Consider the following 19,181-nt stretch of genomic DNA (forward strand, 5'->3'; position numbering starts at 1 on the left):
CTGTCCTCTTTGTTTTCTCTTCTCTCTATACTTCCTCTCCTCTCTACTTTTTTCCTGGCAACATTACTCTTCTTTTGACTTTCTCCTAAACCTTTTTCTCTCTTTTTTTTTTTCTTTTTCTTCCTATTTTATCTCAACCTTTTGCACCGTACTTTTCCCTTAGCTTGTTCCTGCTGCGACCATTTCAAACGAATTCCTCTCCCTGGGCTGTCTTCTGCTATCTTTATCTCCTTACTCCCCTCCTCGCTAATTCATTCTCTATTCTCCTCCCCCTCTTACTTTATTTCATCCTTATATTTACTTCTATTTAACATTTACTCATGAAGGGTCTTCGGGTTATCTCCTGGAATGTTAAAAGTATTCGCAACCCTGTTAAAAAACAGCGAGTCTTATCTCATTTGGCGAGATTGAAGTGTCAAATTGCATTGTTGCAAGAAACACACCTCAAACAACAAGATCTGTCTTCACTGCGTAGGCAATGAGTAGGAGAAATTTTTTGTTCTCCAGCAGTCAATAATAAGAATGGTGTTGTTGGGGAGGAGCCTAGCGCGCAACCAAGATGGCCGCGTAGGTGCGAGGCTCCCGAGGACCACCACGACCTCCTGAATTAATCCTGGCTATATCCTGTCCTTGTTGAGGGGACTGCATCGGTGAACTCGAGCTGAGGCGCCATCCGTTTTTTCTTTTCGAATCGGACCCCGGACACCGGTGGGAGCACCGATTGAAGGTTGCGGCCTTCTCCGCGCTGGCCCCCCGGATTGGAGTAGTGGGGCGATCCGGGGACAAAGCGAACAACAGCGGCGGGCAGGGCTGGGCGACTCGCGTACCCCGTGCTTTCACTTTCGCTTTCGCGCTCTCCTTGCCCTCAAGCGAGGTAGGGTTGCGGAGCGGGGTGCGGTGGTGTGGCCTTGTCCAGGTGCCCGGCTGACCCGCCGGCCGCGAGTCGTCCCGCGGCCCAGTGGTCGCCCTCCCCCCCCCGGAACCCGTGAACTGGTTTATCGGCCCTTTCGAGGAGATTGGCACGACGGTGGGAGAGCAGGCATGTCCACCAAACAAGATGGCGACCGGGCGAAGGTGAAGACGACCCGCCGCGGCCCGGCGCCTCAATCCAACAGTATGGACCGCTACACCCTCCAGAAGGGATCTCCGGAGACATCGCGCACATCCCCGGCGGGCCCGACGGAGGCATCTGCTCAACCGGTGGATCTGACCCTCCGGGACGTCATGGGCGCCATCGCAGAGATGAAGGCCTCGGTGGACCAGCGCTTCGACACCCTAGCGCAAAAGATAGACTCGGTCCTGGTGGATGTTAGCCTTGTGAGGGCTGACTTGTCCAAAACCAACGACCGGGTCGATTCCCTGGCCCACACCACAACGAGCCTCACGACGGACGTGGTGGCCCTCCAAAAGGAGGTGCGCCGGCTTGGCCAGGCGAGCGCCCTGATGGACCGGCGACTGGAGGATTCCGAGGGTCGGGCCCGGAGGAATAACGTTCGCATTGTGGGAGTGCCGGAGGGACGAGAGGCGGAGGCGGCAGATCTTTTTGTGGAAGAATTGATCCTTACCCATCTCCAGCCCCGGGGGCTGAGTAAGCTTTTTGCGGTGGAACGTGCTCACCGGGTCCCTGGGGGCAGACCTAAGGCCGGTGCCCCGCCGCGGCCTCTCATTGCCCGGATTTTTAATTTTCGGGACAGAGACGCTATCCTGCAGACCTCCAGGCAACAGGGACCGGTCAAGCTTGATAACATGGATGTGCATTTCTACCCAGACTTTACTCCGGCGGTCCAAAAACTGAGATTGAGTTTTCTCGGAGTTAAACGTCGCCTACGGGACCTGAACCTTAAGTATTCAATGCTTTTTCCAGCTAAGCTAAGGGTGGAGGTGGATGGACGCACGCACTTTTTTGACCAACCCGAGGCGGCTGGGGACTGGTTGGACACTCTACCTGGAGATCGGGGCCGAGGGGGTGGGGGGGGTGCGGTTGGCGGGGAGGGCCCGCCGGATCAGAACTGAGGGGTGAAGAATAGGCCTTGCTCTGGACAACATTCCTTTACCATTTACTGATCGTTTAGGTTCCCCTCCGATGGAGGTCGTATGGGGTCTGTTGGGGGCTTCCCTCCTCCTCTGGGGGACTAGTTAGTTTTCATCTATGGGGCGACAGGCACACTGCACTTTGGGGGGGCTGTCTGGGCTCATGCAGGGGTGCAGGGAGGGGGGAGTTCTGTTGGGATGGGGGGGTGGGGGGGGTGTGTTGTTTGTTTGCACCGCAAGGCAAGCCCTTTACTGTATTGTTGCTCTCGAGAGGCTCTGTGGGGGACGACTGATTGCTTCTACGTATGATGGGGGGTAGGGATTTGACTGTGTTGTCATGGAATGTTAACGGCCTGGGGGACAGGATTAAGCGTGGTGTGGTCCTGCAGTACCTGAAACGTATCTCACCAGATGTTATCTTCCTGCAGGAGACACACCTTATAGGTAACTCCTTCCATGCCATGAATCGGCGAGGCTATCGTTTGGTGGCCCACTCGGGCTTCACCTCGGGCTCGCGGGGGGTGGGTATCATGATTAAGAACTCGCTCCCGTTGGAGATTGATGAGGTGCGCCATGATGAGAGGGGACGCTACACTGTTCTGGTGGGTAGAATGGAGGGTAGAGTGTTTGTTTTTATATCAGTGTACGTCCCGCCTGGGTTACAATCTACTACATTTGCGGATTTGGGGCGCCTCCTCCTGGACCTCCCGGGTGGCCTGCTGGTGGTTGGGGGGGACTTTAATGCGGTAGTTTCTGGGTCTATGGATCGCCATCCCCCTAGGGACCTCCCCCGGGCACAGGCCTGGCTGTCCGGCCTTTTAGATACTTTGGGCCTGGTGGATTGCTGGCGACTAAAGCATCCCGCACAGCGGCAATACACCTTCCACTCGGGTGCCCATGGTAGCCTCTCGCGGCTTGATTATATCCTTGTCCCGGCGGCCTATGCTGGGAGGGTGGGAGAGGTGTGCCATCTGGCGCGGGGCATTTCAGATCACTCCCCAGTACTGTTACACTTCGATGTCTTCCCTAGGGGGGAGGGCAGGGTGGCTCCAATCAATGCTTGGTACTTGCGTAACCCCACTATTCGTGCCGACTTGATCAAATCCTTACAGCGATATTTTGATGAGAATGTGGGGTCTGTCCCTTCGGCCATCTCCCTGTGGGAGGCTTTTAAGGTAGTTCTCAGAGGGGAGGCCCTCTCCTCTATCTCCCATGCCAGGAGGCGCGAGCGGGAGGAGGTAACCCGGGTGGAGGCCGAGATTGCGGAGCTGGAGGGTGACCTGGGGAGCGGGGTAACAGACGCCAAGTTGCATGTTCTGCACCTCAAGCAGGCGGCCTATAGGGCCCTCGTCACGGAGGCGGCCAGGGGCCTCAGTAGAGAGCAACAGGGGCGACTGTATGATGTGGGTGATAAGGCTGGTAAATTGATTGCGTGGTTGGACAAGAGGGAGAGAGCGAGTCGTGTGGTTCCTTTGATTGAGGGGATGGATGGTGTGCCTGTCACCGAGCCGGAAGCCATTGTCTCCTGCTTCGCGGATTACTTCCGCGAGGTGTACTCCCCGGTTTCTCCCTGCTCGGAGGAAGATTCCCATGCCCTGCTTCGGGACATCGCGCTGCCCTCCCTTACGGTGGAGGACAGGGATTTGTTGGACGCTCCTCCCACCTCGGACGAAATTGCCCTGGCTATTCGCTCGGTCGCATCCGGCAAGGCCATGGGCCCCAATGGTATCCCCATCGAGCTTTACAAGCTGCGACCGGATGTACTGGCGCCCCACCTGCGCGCCATGTTCCTGGCGGCCCACTCGCAGGGTTCCCTCCCGCCGGACCAGCGTCTGGCTACAATCGTGGTGATCCACAAAGAGGGGAGACCCCGTGAGCGGGTTACATCCTATAGGCCTATCTCGCTCTTGAACGCGGAACCCAAAATCCTCGCCAAGGTACTGGCCAACCGGCTGGTTGGCGTGGTGGGGGATTTGGTCCACCAAGACCAATCCGGCTTTATACCCCATCGCAACACGGCTCTTAATCTGCGACGCTTGCATGGGGTGCTCGCGCGTGTCCCGTTTGTGCGGGAGCCGGCCATCTTGGCGTCCTTGGACGCCACCATGGCGTTTGACACACTTGAATGGCCATACATCTGGGCGATGCTGGCGAAATTTGGATTTGGACCGGGATTCATTAGCTGGGTCAAATTGTTGTATTCGGGCCCATTGGCGCAGGTGGTGGTGAATGGGCGAGTCTCGGCCCCCTTTGCGCTGGGGCGGGGCACGCGTCAGGGTTGCCCCTTGTCACCGCTCCTGTTTGCATTGGCCTTGGAGCCCTTGGCGGAGTGGCTGCGGTGGCACCCCTCCATCCGTGGTCTCCGCTGGACCCCCGAGCATGAGGACCGCGTGTCCCTCTACGCCGATGATATCCTTTTGTATCTCGCCTCCCCGCGTAACTCGCTGATTGTCCTGGTTGATGTTTTGCGCTCCTTCGGTCGTAACTCAGGCCTTGTCATCAACTGGGCGAAATCCTGCGTGTATGTGCTCTCCGGGGAGGCTCCGGCCCTACCACGGGACTGCCCGATCCAGATTGCCTCCCAGGGGTTCCGGTACCTGGGTATATATATTACTCTAGACCCGGAGGCCCGCTACGAGCGGAACTTGCTACCCCCCCTCCAGCGCTTGCGGGAGGACGTTGCGCGCTGGCGGCGTCTTCCGCTTTCGCCGCTTGGCCGAGCGGCCTTGTTTAAGATGATGTCCTTGCCGCGCTTTCTGTATGCGCTTCAGAACACTATGGACTTGGTTCCGGCGCGCTACTTCCGTGAGGTGGAGAGCCTGCAGCGGCGCCTGTTCTGGGACGGGAGGCCGCGTATTGCTCTGGCTAAATTGACGCTCCCGTGGTACGATGGGGGGGCTGCCCTCCCGGACATTAAACGGTATTACTGGGCCTCCCAGCTAGCTGCGATTAATCATGGCCTTTACGGGCCCGCCCTGAACCCGGCATTTGAAATGGACAAGATGCTCCTGCCCGGTGGCGACTACAATCGAGCGCTCTACTCTGGCGCGCCCGACTCCCGTCTGACGGGACCGACGCGTGTCATGGTGCGTGTCTGGCACGCGGCTAATGCAGCGATGGGTTGGAAGGACCGTTTGACCCGGGCGACACCGCTATATGCGTCTGAGAGGTTGGGCTCCCTGTGGACATCGAAGGGCTTCGAGAAGTGGGACACGATCGGAATCAGCACAGTGGGAGACCTCTGGACAAGGGGTGGATTTAAAACTTTTGAGACGCTGCGGACGGAATTTCAGCTGCAAGGCAGTGAGTACTTTCGGTACTTACAAGTCCGCCACGCGCTGGGCTCCGTCTTCCCTGATGTCGCGTCTGTTCCGGAGTCTTCCCCCCTGGAGGACAGAGTGCTGGATGGCCATGTTCCAGACAGCACGATCTCCCTTATATATAAAAAACTGATCAACGACAGATCGTGCCTGCTGACTAGTCTCCGCGAGGCCTGGGTTGCCGACGGGCTGGAACTGGACGACGAGGACTGGATTTCCGCGGTGGCCTCTCCGAAGGAGGTGGCCATCCCGGCTCGCCTTCGCTTCGTCCAGCTTAAGATCCTCCACCGGGTTTACGTGACGGGGCCAAGGCTTCTACGTATGGGCTTTGTTGGTGACGGATTGTGTAAGCGTGGCTGTGGTGCCTTGGCAACTTTCATGCATATTCTGTGGGAATGCCCACAGGTGGAGCGATTCTGGCGTGGTGTGCATGAGGTCCTGCGTGTGGTGACGCGTGTTGCGCTGTTGCCTGAAGCGAGGAGATGCTTGCTGAATGTGTGGGAACCAAATGACTATTCGGTCCCGCAGACGCGGTGGGTGACTCTGGGATACATGATAGCTAAGCGTGACATTGCTCAATTGTGGGGATCCCAGAGACCCCCGGCGGTGTCGGCCTGGAAAGAACACATGGATTGGTGTATGTTTCGTGAAAAGGTGGTGTATGTTGCGAGGGGTAAGCCTGGGGCGTGGGTGAAAATCTGGGGCCCCTGGAACGCCTATCGCGGGGGTATTTGTGAGCCGCCACTGCTACCGGCCGCCTCACCGGCTCCGTCCCCTTAGCCGACCCCCTCCCCCAGCCGCGGGCATGTGGTTCCCCTGTCCCTGATCTATTCCCATTCCCCTCTTCAGAGTTTGGCTGCTGGTTGGGATCCCCCACTTAAGGAGCACGTGCCGTCACTTTGGATGGCGGGTTGCCTTGCGGGTGTGGTTTTTTGTGTTGTTCTGTTTGGAAAAAGGAAACCGTATTGTGGGCTTGGAGTTATGGGGCCTGCGCTATTGATATCTCCTGATTTACCGATCTGCACCGCCAAGAGACTCTTACTGTAGGTATGTCATATGCTTCTGCCACTCTAGCGGCCGGCCGGATGGTTGTAGGCCCATACTTGTAACCTTTTTTAACATGTAATAAACGGTTTAAAAAAAAAAAAAAAAAAAAAAAAAAGAATGGTGTTGTTATTTTGTTTCACAAAACGTTAAATGTTCAGTTACATAATGAGTTTCACGATAACAATGGTAGATGGCTGTTTTTAAATACCACTGTTAATGATACACAACTTTCCTTTTGTAATGTTTATGGTCCTAATGGCATTGATTTAGCTTTTTGGAATGAATTTTCTACTCTTCTCTCTTCGCATGCATCTGACAGCTTAATTGTGGGTGGTGACTGTAACCAACTCATGGACCCCTTTCTGGATCGGAAGTCACAAACCAGATACGTTCCCAACAAGATGCAAAAATCCTTTTATAGAGCCATTTCCTCTAGAGGTCTAATAGACACATGGAGAATCACCCACCCCGACACGTTAGAATTCTCCTTCTTTTCCCCTGTTCACAAATCCTACTCCCGAATCGACTACATTTTCCTTACACAACACGCCTTGCAATTCATGTCTAACTCAGAAATTGGCTCCATCCTCATTTCAGACCACGCCCCCGTCATTTTAGATCTGGGTTACCCTACACCCTCTCCTTCCTCTCGTCGCTGGCGCTTTAATAATTCTCTTCTCTTAGATTCCCAATTTGTTGAACAATTTACATCATTTATAGAAGAGTTTTTCCTTAACAATCTTCCCTCTACTCCTCACTTTCATTCCATTTGGGATGCCTTCAAGGCTGCTGCACGAGGATTTATTATTGTTTATGTATCTCAGAAGAAGAAGAAAGCTCTCCTTCAGTCTTCCCTTATTCTTAAACAGATTAAAGACCTCGAACATCAATATTTCACAACAAATTCTACTGATACATTATCCTCTCTTATTAAAGCAAAAATGCAATACAATAAACACTCATGGGATTCTGCCAGTAATAATCTTCTCAAATTTAATGCAAAGATGTATGGTGGTCGGAACAAGGCGGGTAAATCACTTGCAAACTATCTTAAAATCAAGAAGCAAAAATCCAAAATTAATGCTATTAAAGATAATCAGGGAGTTTGTCACTCTACAAATGACAAAATTCTTGAGTGTTTTGTTCATGTACTATACTTCCCTATACACTCCAGAATCCAATCCGTCTTCTGCGCAAATTGATTCCTTTTTTCAAGCTATCCCTAAAACTCCCGAAACTTCTATAAACCTCACATCCCTAGATACTCCTATATCAGATAATGAAATAGTCAACGCCATTACTCTGTTGCCCAAAGATAAATCCCCTGGTCCGGATGGCTTTACTGTTCGCTTTTTTCTTCACTTTAAATCAATCTTAATACCCCACTTACTCTCACTGATTAATTACTTTCTTATTACAGGTAAATCCGCTGGCTCTTTCACTCAGGCTATGTTATGTTTGATACCTAAGAAGGACAAAGATCCTTCCATGTGCAAAAATTATAGGCCTATCTCCTTAATCAACACTGATTGTAAAATTTATGCTAAAATTCTAGCTATTCGCATTAATAAAGTTATCCCTGATCTTATTAATATTTATCAATCAGGGTTTGTAAAGGGTAGATCAATTACTGACAACTCAAGAACCTTTCTTAATATCATTCACCTTGCTTCAAGGATGGATTCTCCTGTTGCAGCTATTACATTAGATGCTGAGAAAGCGTTTGATAGGGTGAGCTGGGACTTTATGTTTGGAGCATTGAGATGGCACGGTTTCAGTCCCCATATCATTCAGCATATCCATTTGCTATATTATGCTCCTTCCACTTCCATTTGGGTCAACGGCTCGCAATCTAATTACTTCTCTCTCCATAGAGGTACTAGACAGGGTTGCCCCCTCTCCCCTCTTCTCTTCATTCTTGCTTTAGAACCTTTTCTGGAAAAAATTAGTCGCTCATTGTCCTATACGGGCTTCAAATTTCAGAATATCGATATTAAATACACTGCTTATGCTGATGATATTCTTCTTTACATTTCTAACCCATCTACTTCCTTGCCTTCTCTTTTCACCTTATTAAATGAATATTCTTTAGTTTCTGGTTACAAGTTAAATATAGATAAATCTGAGGTTTTGCCCCTAAATAAATTCTGCCTTCCTCACATGTTTCAAGGTTCTGGCTTTGAATGGAATCCCAGGAACATTAAATGTTTAGGTGTCCTATACGCGAATACTATCAGAGAAACCATCAATATTAATCACTCAGACATTCTGAAAAAGTTATCTAATATCATTGAGGGTTGGTCCCCTCTCTTACTATCCTGGTGGGGAAGACTTTCCACCATTAAAATGATGCTCCTTGCCATTGTCAATTTTTATCTTTCAATGCTTCCCATCTCTCTCCCGCTCCTCTTCTTCAGAACCATCAATCGAATATTTGTAAAATTTTTATGGAACAATCATAAAGCTAGGATTTCTTTATCCCGGCTTCAACAACCTAAAGATCTAGGAGGAATTAACTTTCCCAATATTCGCAGATACCATTCTGCTTTCACGTTAAAACAGATTTGGCCTTTTCTTTCAGACTCCTCATGCTCTACCTCAACTGCCTGGAGTTCTATCGAACTTGCGCAAATCTCACCTTTTTCATTTCTTACAGCAACTCGTCTGTCTCAGCCTCCAAAACGCTTTATCACCCCCATATTTAAACATTCTAAAGCTCTCGCTCTTTTGCTGTCTCGCTTCTTTACTTTTCATATCGATTCTCATTCCCAGACCCCGATTTGGTATAATAAATTCTTAAAAATCCATAATAGGGCACTATTTTGGAAGGAGTGGATCGATAAAGGCATCATTGCTTACGATCACTTACTTAAAAATAACTCACCGAGGGACTTCTCAGACATTCGCGAATCTTTTCAGGTCTCTAATACACATTCCTCCCAATACCCTTTGTTAAAAAATGCCTTGGCCTCAGCACTTTCTCAAAACATCCTTCAGCCCATTAATGATGCGATCCTCCCCCCTGCACCAGATTTTTCTACTCCTCTTAGAGCTGCTGCTATATACAAAATGCTCTCCCTTTCACAGGTCATTAGGGTTAAATCAAAGTTAGAACTCATATGGGAACAGGATTTAGCTCAGGAATTTTCCTATCAAATCTGGAATTCTATCTGGTCAAAAATACACACAGCTTCTCGCTCCGCAAGCACCACACAGACCTTATATTTTTTTTACAATAGACTCTTCTTCACCCCTTCCGACCTTCATAAATTTAGATTACTTGACTCCAAGAAGTGTTGGTCCTGTTCACATGCCAATAGTGATTTCCTCCATATGTTTTTTCACTGCCCCTTGGTTAAATCCCTCTGGTCTCATGTATGGTCTAAGCTTAATGATATTTTAAATACAGACGTACCTTTTGACATTGCACATATCTTTTTAGGTGGCTCTTCTCCTCTTTGGAATGTTTCTTGTAATGTACGAAAGTTTATAGATTTGTTTACAGCTATTTCCTTTCAGATCATCACAACTAATTGGAAGGACACATCAAAAATCTCATATAATGCTTGGTGGAATCTGTTATGCCACCATCATAGACTTGATCGTGCATATGCCACCTCCTTACCTTTATTAATCAAAAAGGATCTGTTATGGTTACCACTTACTGATTTTCTTTCTAGACATGTTACTTGACTACTATATATTGAATGTTTATGATTTGTTGCTCTTTTTCTTCTCCCTCTCCTCTTCTCTTTTTTTTTTTTTTCCTTTTTCTTCCTTTTTCTTCTCTTTCTTCCTTTCTCTTTTTCATTTTCCTTCTTAAAAAGAAAATCAGCAAAAGCTTTTTGTAATTGGTATAGCTTTTATATCCCTTTTTGGGACTTATTATCTGTATTGATGTTCTACTTTGTCTATTATATTCAATAAAGCTTTCTAAACTCAAAAAAAAAAAAAGTATCAACAACTGCTTTCAAGCAACCTGGAAAAGCTGCAGCTACACAATCAAGTGTTTCTGAAAAAAATATGCCACAGGACGATATGCTGTTCCATTCTTTTGTGTTAGATATTAAACTTCACAACCATCTCTTTCGTAACAGAATAATACAAAATCCTTGTTGGAATCTGGCATTTCTAATGCTGGTGCACGACAAAGGCTATTTCGCAACTCAACACATGCTCTCATTTTTTCTTCGTCCAATTGAATCGGATCTGTCACATCTTTGTGAGTCAATTTCTGTAATGGCTTTGCTATCAATGAAAATCCATTGTTTTCAGCATCCAACCATACCCACAAACATTTGAATTTCTTTCTGTACCTTGGGAGGTTTCATTTGCAAGATCACATTTATTCGCTCTGGTGACACTTTTCTGACTCCTTTTTCAATTTTGTGCCCCAAATAAAGTACCTCCTTTTGGCAACATTTTAATTTTGCTGGTGACACGATATGCCCACCTACTGCCAAATGGTTCAGCAGAGCAATAGTATCTGTTACACAAGCTTCTCTCATCTTTGATGCAACCAGCAAATCATCGATGTACTGAAGTAGCACAGAGTTATTGGGCATTACCAATGACTCTAAGCACCTCTTCAAAATCTGATTGAAGATTGAAGAGCTTTCAGTATACCCTTGAGGAACTCTGCACCATGCCAAGACACACTCTCCAAACTGGATAAGTATTGGCTATCCGGATGCAAGGGTGTCACATAGAATTTGATAAAGAATTACTGCTGGTATGGCACTATTTGCGAACAGGGTACTGCTATCTGATACATTTTCCTTAAATCTAGGACAATTAAAAAATTCCTAGCTAATGTAAAGGAAAGTTTCCATTCTATTAAGGACACAGAGGCGAGGATTAGGCTTATCTCTCTTCACTTTTATTATAATCAAATTACTCCAGCAGCAATTTTAAGTTTATAAGAATCATCAGAAAAAACCAACATCTCCCATGAACACTAGGGAGTGACATCAACATATTTCAACCAATAATATTACAGTCCATTGTATAACATCCTGTGTAGACCTTCCAGATTCCTCTTTCTTCTTGTGATGGCTGTCAATCGCCATTTTTACAGTTCCAGTTTGTTAGAGTCTGCCCCTGTAATAAAGGGATACCCATAACTTGCTATGGTAACAAAATTTCAAGTATCATAACACAACAAGATTCAAATTTATCATAATGTAAAACAGATTATTACATCATTTTTAATTCGGTAATAATATCAACTTGTCTCCAATAAAGGGAAAGGGAGAATTTCTTCCCAAGAATTCCTAGGGTGGGCTAATCCTCGCCTCCGTGTCCTTAATAGAATTGAAACTTTCCTTTATGTTAGCTAGGACATTTTTCATTCTATGTCAGGACCCAGAGGCGAGGATTAGGCTAGTTCAAAGCTTATCCACTACCACGCTTGCCAGAGGGGTAACCGGTCTAAAATAAAAGGTTTTAAAGGTGGAATCATTTGACCAGTATGCCACATTGAGGATATCCTCAAGACGGGCTCCTAGACAGAATGCCTTTGAGGCCATGGCCCCTCTGACTGAGTGGGGTCCAAAACGGGAAGTATCAATCCCTGCTTCTTGTATAACCCACCTGACCCATCTGGCAATCGTAGGAGACTAAACCGTTTTGTGAGGTTCGGTGAGTGCAATTAGTAATTGTTTCTCCTAATGAGGGCGGAGTTCTTCAGTCATAACTTCATAAGCCTTAATAGTGCAAACCCAACATAATTTAGGATTTCCTTGTAAAGCTGGGTAACAAACAGATGTAGAATTAGATTTCGTTCTACGGGAAATAAGAAAAAAAACTTTCTGGGATAAACACTACCCTGGTATATCCAGGGCTCGGACATCCGAAACTCTGCAACAGGATAACAGACATAGAAGCATTGCCAATTTTGCTGACAGTTGCTTTCTGGACATATATTTATTATGAGACCAAGACTGAAATAATGACAGGACCTTGTTAACATCCCATAAGGATGTGTATTTGGGTTCAGGAACAACTGAAAGTCTAATTCGCCGTAACAGTTTTCTGACCAACAGATGTTCCCCGACTGGGTGACCATCCACATGCAAATGACCTGCTGAAATTGCTGATCTGTAAGCATTGATCGATCGGTAAGCGAAACCCTGAGAAGCCAGGCTTGCTAGGAAGTTTACCACATGGACAACATCGGCCCCCAAGGGATCAGTTTGGTGTTGATGACACCAACATAACCATCGCAGCCAGGTGGAGTTATATCGTCTGTTTGTATTATCTGTCCAGGCCTTAGCGAGCAAGGAAGAAGCTTCTGTTCAAAGGCCTGGGACTTGCCAACGTTGCCTGAAACCCTCCAGGCCATTAAACGAAGTGATCCGGCTACGACCAGCAGGTGAGGATTGTCTTATGGATCCCAGAGGAGATCCGGAAACTGGGGTAGAAGGATTGGAAAATCCCAAGAAAGTTCAATCATCACAGGAAACCAGACTAGAGATCTCCAAATTGGGGTTATCTCCACTACTTCCGCCTGCGGACCTGTGCCGTCAACCTGTTTATCATGATGAACGGGGGAAATGCATACGCTTGTTCCTTGCTCCAAACTTGTAGGAAGACATCCAAGGCTGTCACCTGTGGATCCGGTCTCCAACTGCGATACCTGTCAAGCTGGAAGTCCAGCCGGGACGCAAATAGGTAAATGGAGAAAGGACCCCACCTGTTCTGGATTTGTCAAAAGATCTGTGGATTCAATTTCCACAGGCTGACATCTCTCCAATGGCGATAGTGTCAGTCAGCTACCTGATTGGAGCTCCCAGGAAGATGCTCTGCTGATAAGGAAATTTGATTGGTTAGACAATACTTCAAAGGGACCAGGCTAGGTCCAACAGTGTCTTTGACCTCATCCCTCCTAGGTGATTTACATAGTTACTGCTGCCACATTGTCCATTTTGAGGAGCACGGAACATTTCACTTTCTGTTTGGTCCAACAGTGGATCGCGAAGGATCCCGCCATCAACTCCAATCAATCAATCAGAGATTTATAAAGTGCGCTACTCACCCCTGAGGGTCTCAAGGTGCTGGGGGGTGGGGGAATGCAGCTCCAGTTCAATCGAAGAGCCAGGTCTTGAGGTTCTTCCTGAAGGTGTGGAAGGTGGGGCAGCGTCTGATGTTGACAGGGAGCTCGTTTCAGGCTTTGGCTGTGACATAGAAGAAAGCTCTTCCACCTGCTATGGTTTGGCGAATGCAAGGGGGCTCTGCGAGGTCGAGGTCTGCGGAGCGAAGGTTCCTCTTGGGAACATGAAAGGAGACTCTCTTGTTGTGGTACTTGGGTCCGATGTTGTGGAGGGATTTGTAGGTGTGGGTGAGCAGTTTGAAGGTTAATCTCTCCTCTCGAAGGGGAGCCAGTGGAGCCGCGTAGGTGTTGGGTCATGTGTTCGTGCCGTGGGGTTCCGAGGACGAGTCTGGCTGTGGCGTTCTGGATCGTTTGGAGCCTGTGGAGAAGAGTTTTGTTGATTCCGTCGTACAGGGCGTTGCCGTGGTCCAGTCTACTGGTTATGATGCTGTGTGTGATGGTTTTTCTGCATTCTGGGGGTATCCATTTGAAGGTCTTGCGGAGGATCCAAAGGCAGTTGAAGCTGGTGGAGGCAATGGAGTTGATCTGGCGGGTCATGGTGAGAGAGGAGTTGAGGATGATGTTGAGGTTCCATGGGTGGTCTGTTGGGGTGGGCGGACTCCCGAGGGCTACCAGGTGTTGTCCCAGGCGGAGGTGGAGGGCCCGAGGATAAGGACCTTGGTCTTCTCCGAGTTGAGCTTCAGGCAGCTGCTTTTCATCCAGGCGGCTACGTCTCTCATTCCTTCCTGGAAACAGAGTCTGGTGTCTTTGTTGTTCTTCGTGAGGGAGAGGATGAGCTGGGTGTCGTCGGCATGTGATACTATGCTAAGCCCTTGTTGTCTCACGATGGCGGCGAGGGTGGCCATGTAGATGTTGAAGAGCGTGGGGCTGAGCGATGATCCTTGGGGAACAGTTGATCTGTGTGGGTTGGGAGAGGAATGGAGGGAGTCTGACCCTTTGGGTTCTGCTGGAAAGAAAGGATCGGATCCAGGAGAGGGCGGTTCCTCATATCCCAGCGTCATGAAGTCTGGCTGCGAGAGTGCGATGTGAGACGGTGTTGAAAGCTGCGGAGAGGTCTAGTAGGATGAGGGCTGCCGTGTGCCCCTGGTAGTAGTATGCAGATGTCAACGGTGGCATTGAGGAGGGCCGTCTCAGTGCTGAGGTTGCTGCGGAATCCGGACTGGGAGGCATCTAGGATGGAGCTCTGTTCGATGAAGGCGGTCAGATGGGTGTTTACGAGTCTCTCGGTAACTTTGGCAGCGAAGGGGAGGAGCAAGATGGACCAGAGGTTTTTCAGGTTTGTCGGGTCGCCCGTGGGCTTCTTGAGGAGGGGTTTGACCTCTGCCTGCTTCCAGTCATCAGGGAAGATGCCAGATACGAAAGAGGTGTTGATGGTACGTCCGAGTTCGGGTGCGATGGCAGTTTATGCGAAGAGAGCATTCGACGGAAGACCATTTTACACCTGTACAGAAATCCCTACAATGCGCGCCCCATCCGGACCTGCTGACATCTGACTCGATTATGAGATGGGTTTGAGAGCTGAAAATCGCTCTACCATTCCAGGCTTCCATGTGGCTTAGCCACCAACCCATCTCTTCTTTCGCTTCGGTGAGAGAGGAATCATCTGCGAGTAAGACAGACCCTTCCGAAGATGTTTGATTTTCAAATGTTACAGGGTCCTGTAGTTGGGAGGACCCAGAAAAATCACCTGGATAGAGGACGACAAGAGTCCCACTATCCTCGCCAAGTGCCAAAGTGAAGTGACATATGGGACTTGGACATTGTCCTCCGCAATTCATGTTGAATTTTGGATAGCTTCCTCGTTGGTAGACTGAGAGTTGCTTCGGTTGCATTTTCCAGGAAGCCCAAAAATTCCATTGATTGGGATGGGATCGGGGCTGACCTGCTCTTGTTTATTACGAAGCCTAATGAGTCCAAAAATTTACAGCCGTCTGCAAATGTTTGGAAAGTCGAGTTGGGCATTGGTCCATAAACAGGATATTGTCGAGATAAACAATAAGTCTCATCCCTTGAGCCCGTAAATGTTCGACAACCAGCTTCATCAGCTTGGTGAAGCACCAAGGAGCTGAGGAGAGACCGAAAGGAAGGGCGGTGAACTCGAAAACTTGGGACTCCCAGCAAAATTGTAGAAATCGTCTGTGTGGGGGAAAAATGGGTACCGCCAAATAGGCGTCCTTCGGATCTAAGCTGACCATCCGGAGATTTGGAGCAGGTCTTGAAGGAGGTGAATACCCTCCATTTTGAAATGACCATAGAGTAGCTAAGAGTTGAACTCTTTGAGATTGATAACCGCGCGCTGACCGCTGTCTCTCTTTTCCACTAGGGAAATGTTGCTGACAAAACCCCAAGGGTGAATTACTGAACGAGCTATTGCCCCTTTCTGCAAAAGATTGTCCACTTCCTGACTCACCATCGTTCTCTGTTCGGGGGGAAAACTTCCTTCAATTTGACTGAAAACGTGCCAACCACCCCCGATGGAAATCCCCATAGAATCCTAAATTCTACCTTGAGTATTGTTGAAGATGCCTCTGTGGCCGCCTCTGCCTCCCCGATGATAGGGGTAGGACTTGGTTTAGTAGAAATTCCCAAATTTTCCTGGATCCTGCCATTGGCCACGTCTGAAGTCGCTATCTTTGGAGGCTGTTGGGAATGGACAGCCGGACGAACGCCCCCTACCTCGTCCGGCGGAGGCAAAAATACGGGGGGTCAAGATTCTTTTAATTGAAGATTGCGCCTTGTCCAAAGAATTGAAAGTATTGACAAATTTGCCCAATTCCTTTATAAATGGATCTCCGAACAAATTCCCCTGGGCTATCGTCCCTGCCTCTGATGTAGAGAGCTCCCCCAGTTTTGGGTCAATCTTATTGAGGAGTGACCTACGCCTCTCTCTGGAGATCACGCAGTTTGCATTTCCCAGAAATATTATAGCCCGCTGGGCCCAGTTGGACAGTATGTCTGGGGCTATGAGGCCTTGGCATCCTCCGTCATATCCCTGGTTTTCGCCAGGGGCCTGGCAACATCCAGGAGCTTATCCTTGCATGAGCGCCAGGAACGATCAATCCCTTTTTTGGGGTTGCGCACAAATTTAGCGTGAAAAGTGGCAATTTTGGGATCTATCTCTGGTGTTGGGGCTACTTTCCCTTCCAGGGCAGGACGGGCACATTCTGCTTTGAGGCAGCTCCTCACTTTTTTGTCTAAAGGTTTCTTGAGCCGACTGGCCATGTAGGCCTTCACTTTGGGAGCCGGACACCATTCTGCTGATCTAGGGTGCAGGAGGTCGTCTGGATTAAATAAATCCCCGTGGGTGGTTAAGTCGGTGTCCGCAGCAAGGTCCGACCCTCCCAGGGAATTGGTCGTCGGGTGCCATGGTCTAGAACCATCCCCATCAGAATTGTTGGGTGAGTCATCCCCGTCCCCTAAGTCCATCTGCGGCAGTGAGAGCAGAACCACCCCCGGGGGGCCTGGTGTCTGGGCTTCTAGGATGGGTTAGGCATCTAGAAAAGCTTTCTTAAGGCGTGCAAAAGCATCCAAATCAACCCCAGGGTCATCTGTGCGTTTACACTTCTCCACACTCTAGGGAGGGACGCACGGTGGGTTAGATGCCTGTCCAGGAGTTCAGAGGCACATTAGAATCTTCCCTCGCTTTGAGGGCTTGCTGACAGTTCACTTGGAGTGCTGCCAGTCTCTTCTCCAGGGGGGACACCGCCTGCATTACCGTCCATGAACTCGCAGAACTGGTCATCAATAGGAAGGTAGGTAACCTCCTCCTCTTCCATATAGTACCCAGCTTCCTCGTATTCCATGAGGGTTACAATTAATTATGGGAAAGATTCCCACTTAAACTAAGGGGTTTAGAGACTTAAAGACTAATTAATTTAGGGTAAGTCTTACAGACAGATAATTGCAGGGACTGCCCCCCTATGTTTCTGTGGGGTAAAGTACCTGGGGTGTCCCTTTTTCAGTGACACAAATGCCTTACCCCGCAGGGTGTTTTCCCTACAGGCAACGGCTCGTGTAATGGACTCACTACGCAAGTGCAGAAACAGCTGTCATCAATTTATTCTGCAGCTCGCGTGTGATTCCCTGTCAGTTTCAATACACTTTGGACACGCGCGCTCCTTCAACCTTCCCCTCATTTTCCAATTGCAGCCGGAACAATGTGTCAGCTTCAAAGAGAGAAACTGATGTGTTCTGGCTGCCGGGGTAGAGGATGCGCTGCGCGTATATAAAACAACGTGGCCCCCCTGCAGGTCAGAAGACCGCACTGCGTCACAAGCCTCAAAAGGAACAGCCGCGTAGGACCGAGAGCTCACGCGGCGAAAATGACACAAATAAACAGTAATTAGGAGCGACCGTAGAGTGGGAAGCTTCCGCAGCACTCACAATACCAAAGAAGTCAAACAGAATAAAAAAGAGCAGCGAAGAAAGAGGAATCTGGAAGGTCTACACAGGATATTATATAATGAACTGTAATATTATTGGTTTAAATATGTTGATGTCACTCCCTAGTGTTCATGAGAGATGTGGTTTTTTCTGATGATTCTTATAAACATAAAATGGCTGCTGGAGTAATTTGATTATAATAAAAGTGAAGAGAGATATGCCTAATCCTCGCCTCTGGGTCCTGACAAGGAATCCTAAACTTTCCACACAGTTTCTTAATTCCCATAAAAGGTGAATTTCAAGGACTGCTTTGTATCTCTTTAAAATACCTAATCATCATTTCAATCACAGGCGTTACTCCAGCAATTGTTTCAGGACCCATTTTGTAAAACACAACACCTGACCCAACCCTTTCCATAACCCCAAACAATGTCCATCATAAGAGTCCAATGTCCGTTGCCCAAAAACCCCAACTTTTCCCCAACTCCCAATTCCCACCCACCAAAAAAAAGATTAAAAAGGGGCAAGGCAACTGAGTTTTTGGGGCGGGCTCGCCGGATCTTGTTACTCTCCAGGGCGTTTATCTGTTCCTCTAGGCAGGCCATCCGGAGGAGCATGCAACGCTTAAATGCCTTGCAGTTGCATGCACAGGGGTGGGCAGCAGTGTTCAAGAAAGAAGGGCGGCGGGTGGCTGCCAGACCACGGCGCCATACCACTGGAGGCACTGAGGGGGCCTGGCTGCTGCCTGCTCCTGCGCCAGAACCACCAGCCGCCGAAATTCTGTACAGATGGCCTCCAGCTTCCGTTGTTAGGCCATAGCTGCTAACTCCATCCTGTTTGCTTGTTTTGATTGGGGAGGAGTAGCTTTATCAAGAAAGAAAAAAGACAATTGTAACCAATACTCTTAGCAAAACAGTAACACAAAATTAATTCTACACATAAAATTATAGTGGCACAGTAGCACTAGCAAGCACAGTATATAACACTTCCTTGGCCTCTAACATTTGTGGGAGTTTCAGGCATTACTAGGCACTATGGAGCAACAAGTCTTCTTCTCTCTCTCTTCTTTAGCTAAATTAGCCGTGAAGAAATGCCTGCTCAGTCAGCTTGTGCCCTAGACTGACATACTTGTGTCGCAGACTCACGTTATTTTTGTTTACTACTGTCCGCAGGTTGGGAAACTGTAGTCTACAACTACACAATTATCTTCTTTTTCTGTTATGGCCATACTCTGTTACATCGATGGCAACTACTCAATTTCACTTTCACCCTGACTACTACAACAAGGC

General features: G+C 48.6%; 1 long non-coding RNA gene across 1 annotated transcript in view; it reads right to left on the bottom strand.

The window, feature by feature from the left end:
- Positions 1-7,374: 7,374 nt before the first annotated feature.
- LOC146797041 (uncharacterized) overlaps positions 7,375-19,181 on the bottom strand; it is a 108,806-nt gene continuing 96,999 nt past the window's right edge. Inside the window, exon 3 of the long non-coding RNA XR_014969677.1 lies at positions 7,375-18,756. This is a non-coding gene — a long non-coding RNA (uncharacterized LOC146797041). The remainder of the gene's footprint in view (positions 18,757-19,181) is intronic.

This window comes from Triturus cristatus, chromosome 10 (genome assembly GCF_964204655.1).
Source record: "Triturus cristatus chromosome 10, aTriCri1.1, whole genome shotgun sequence".
NCBI lineage: Eukaryota > Metazoa > Chordata > Amphibia > Caudata > Salamandridae > Triturus > Triturus cristatus.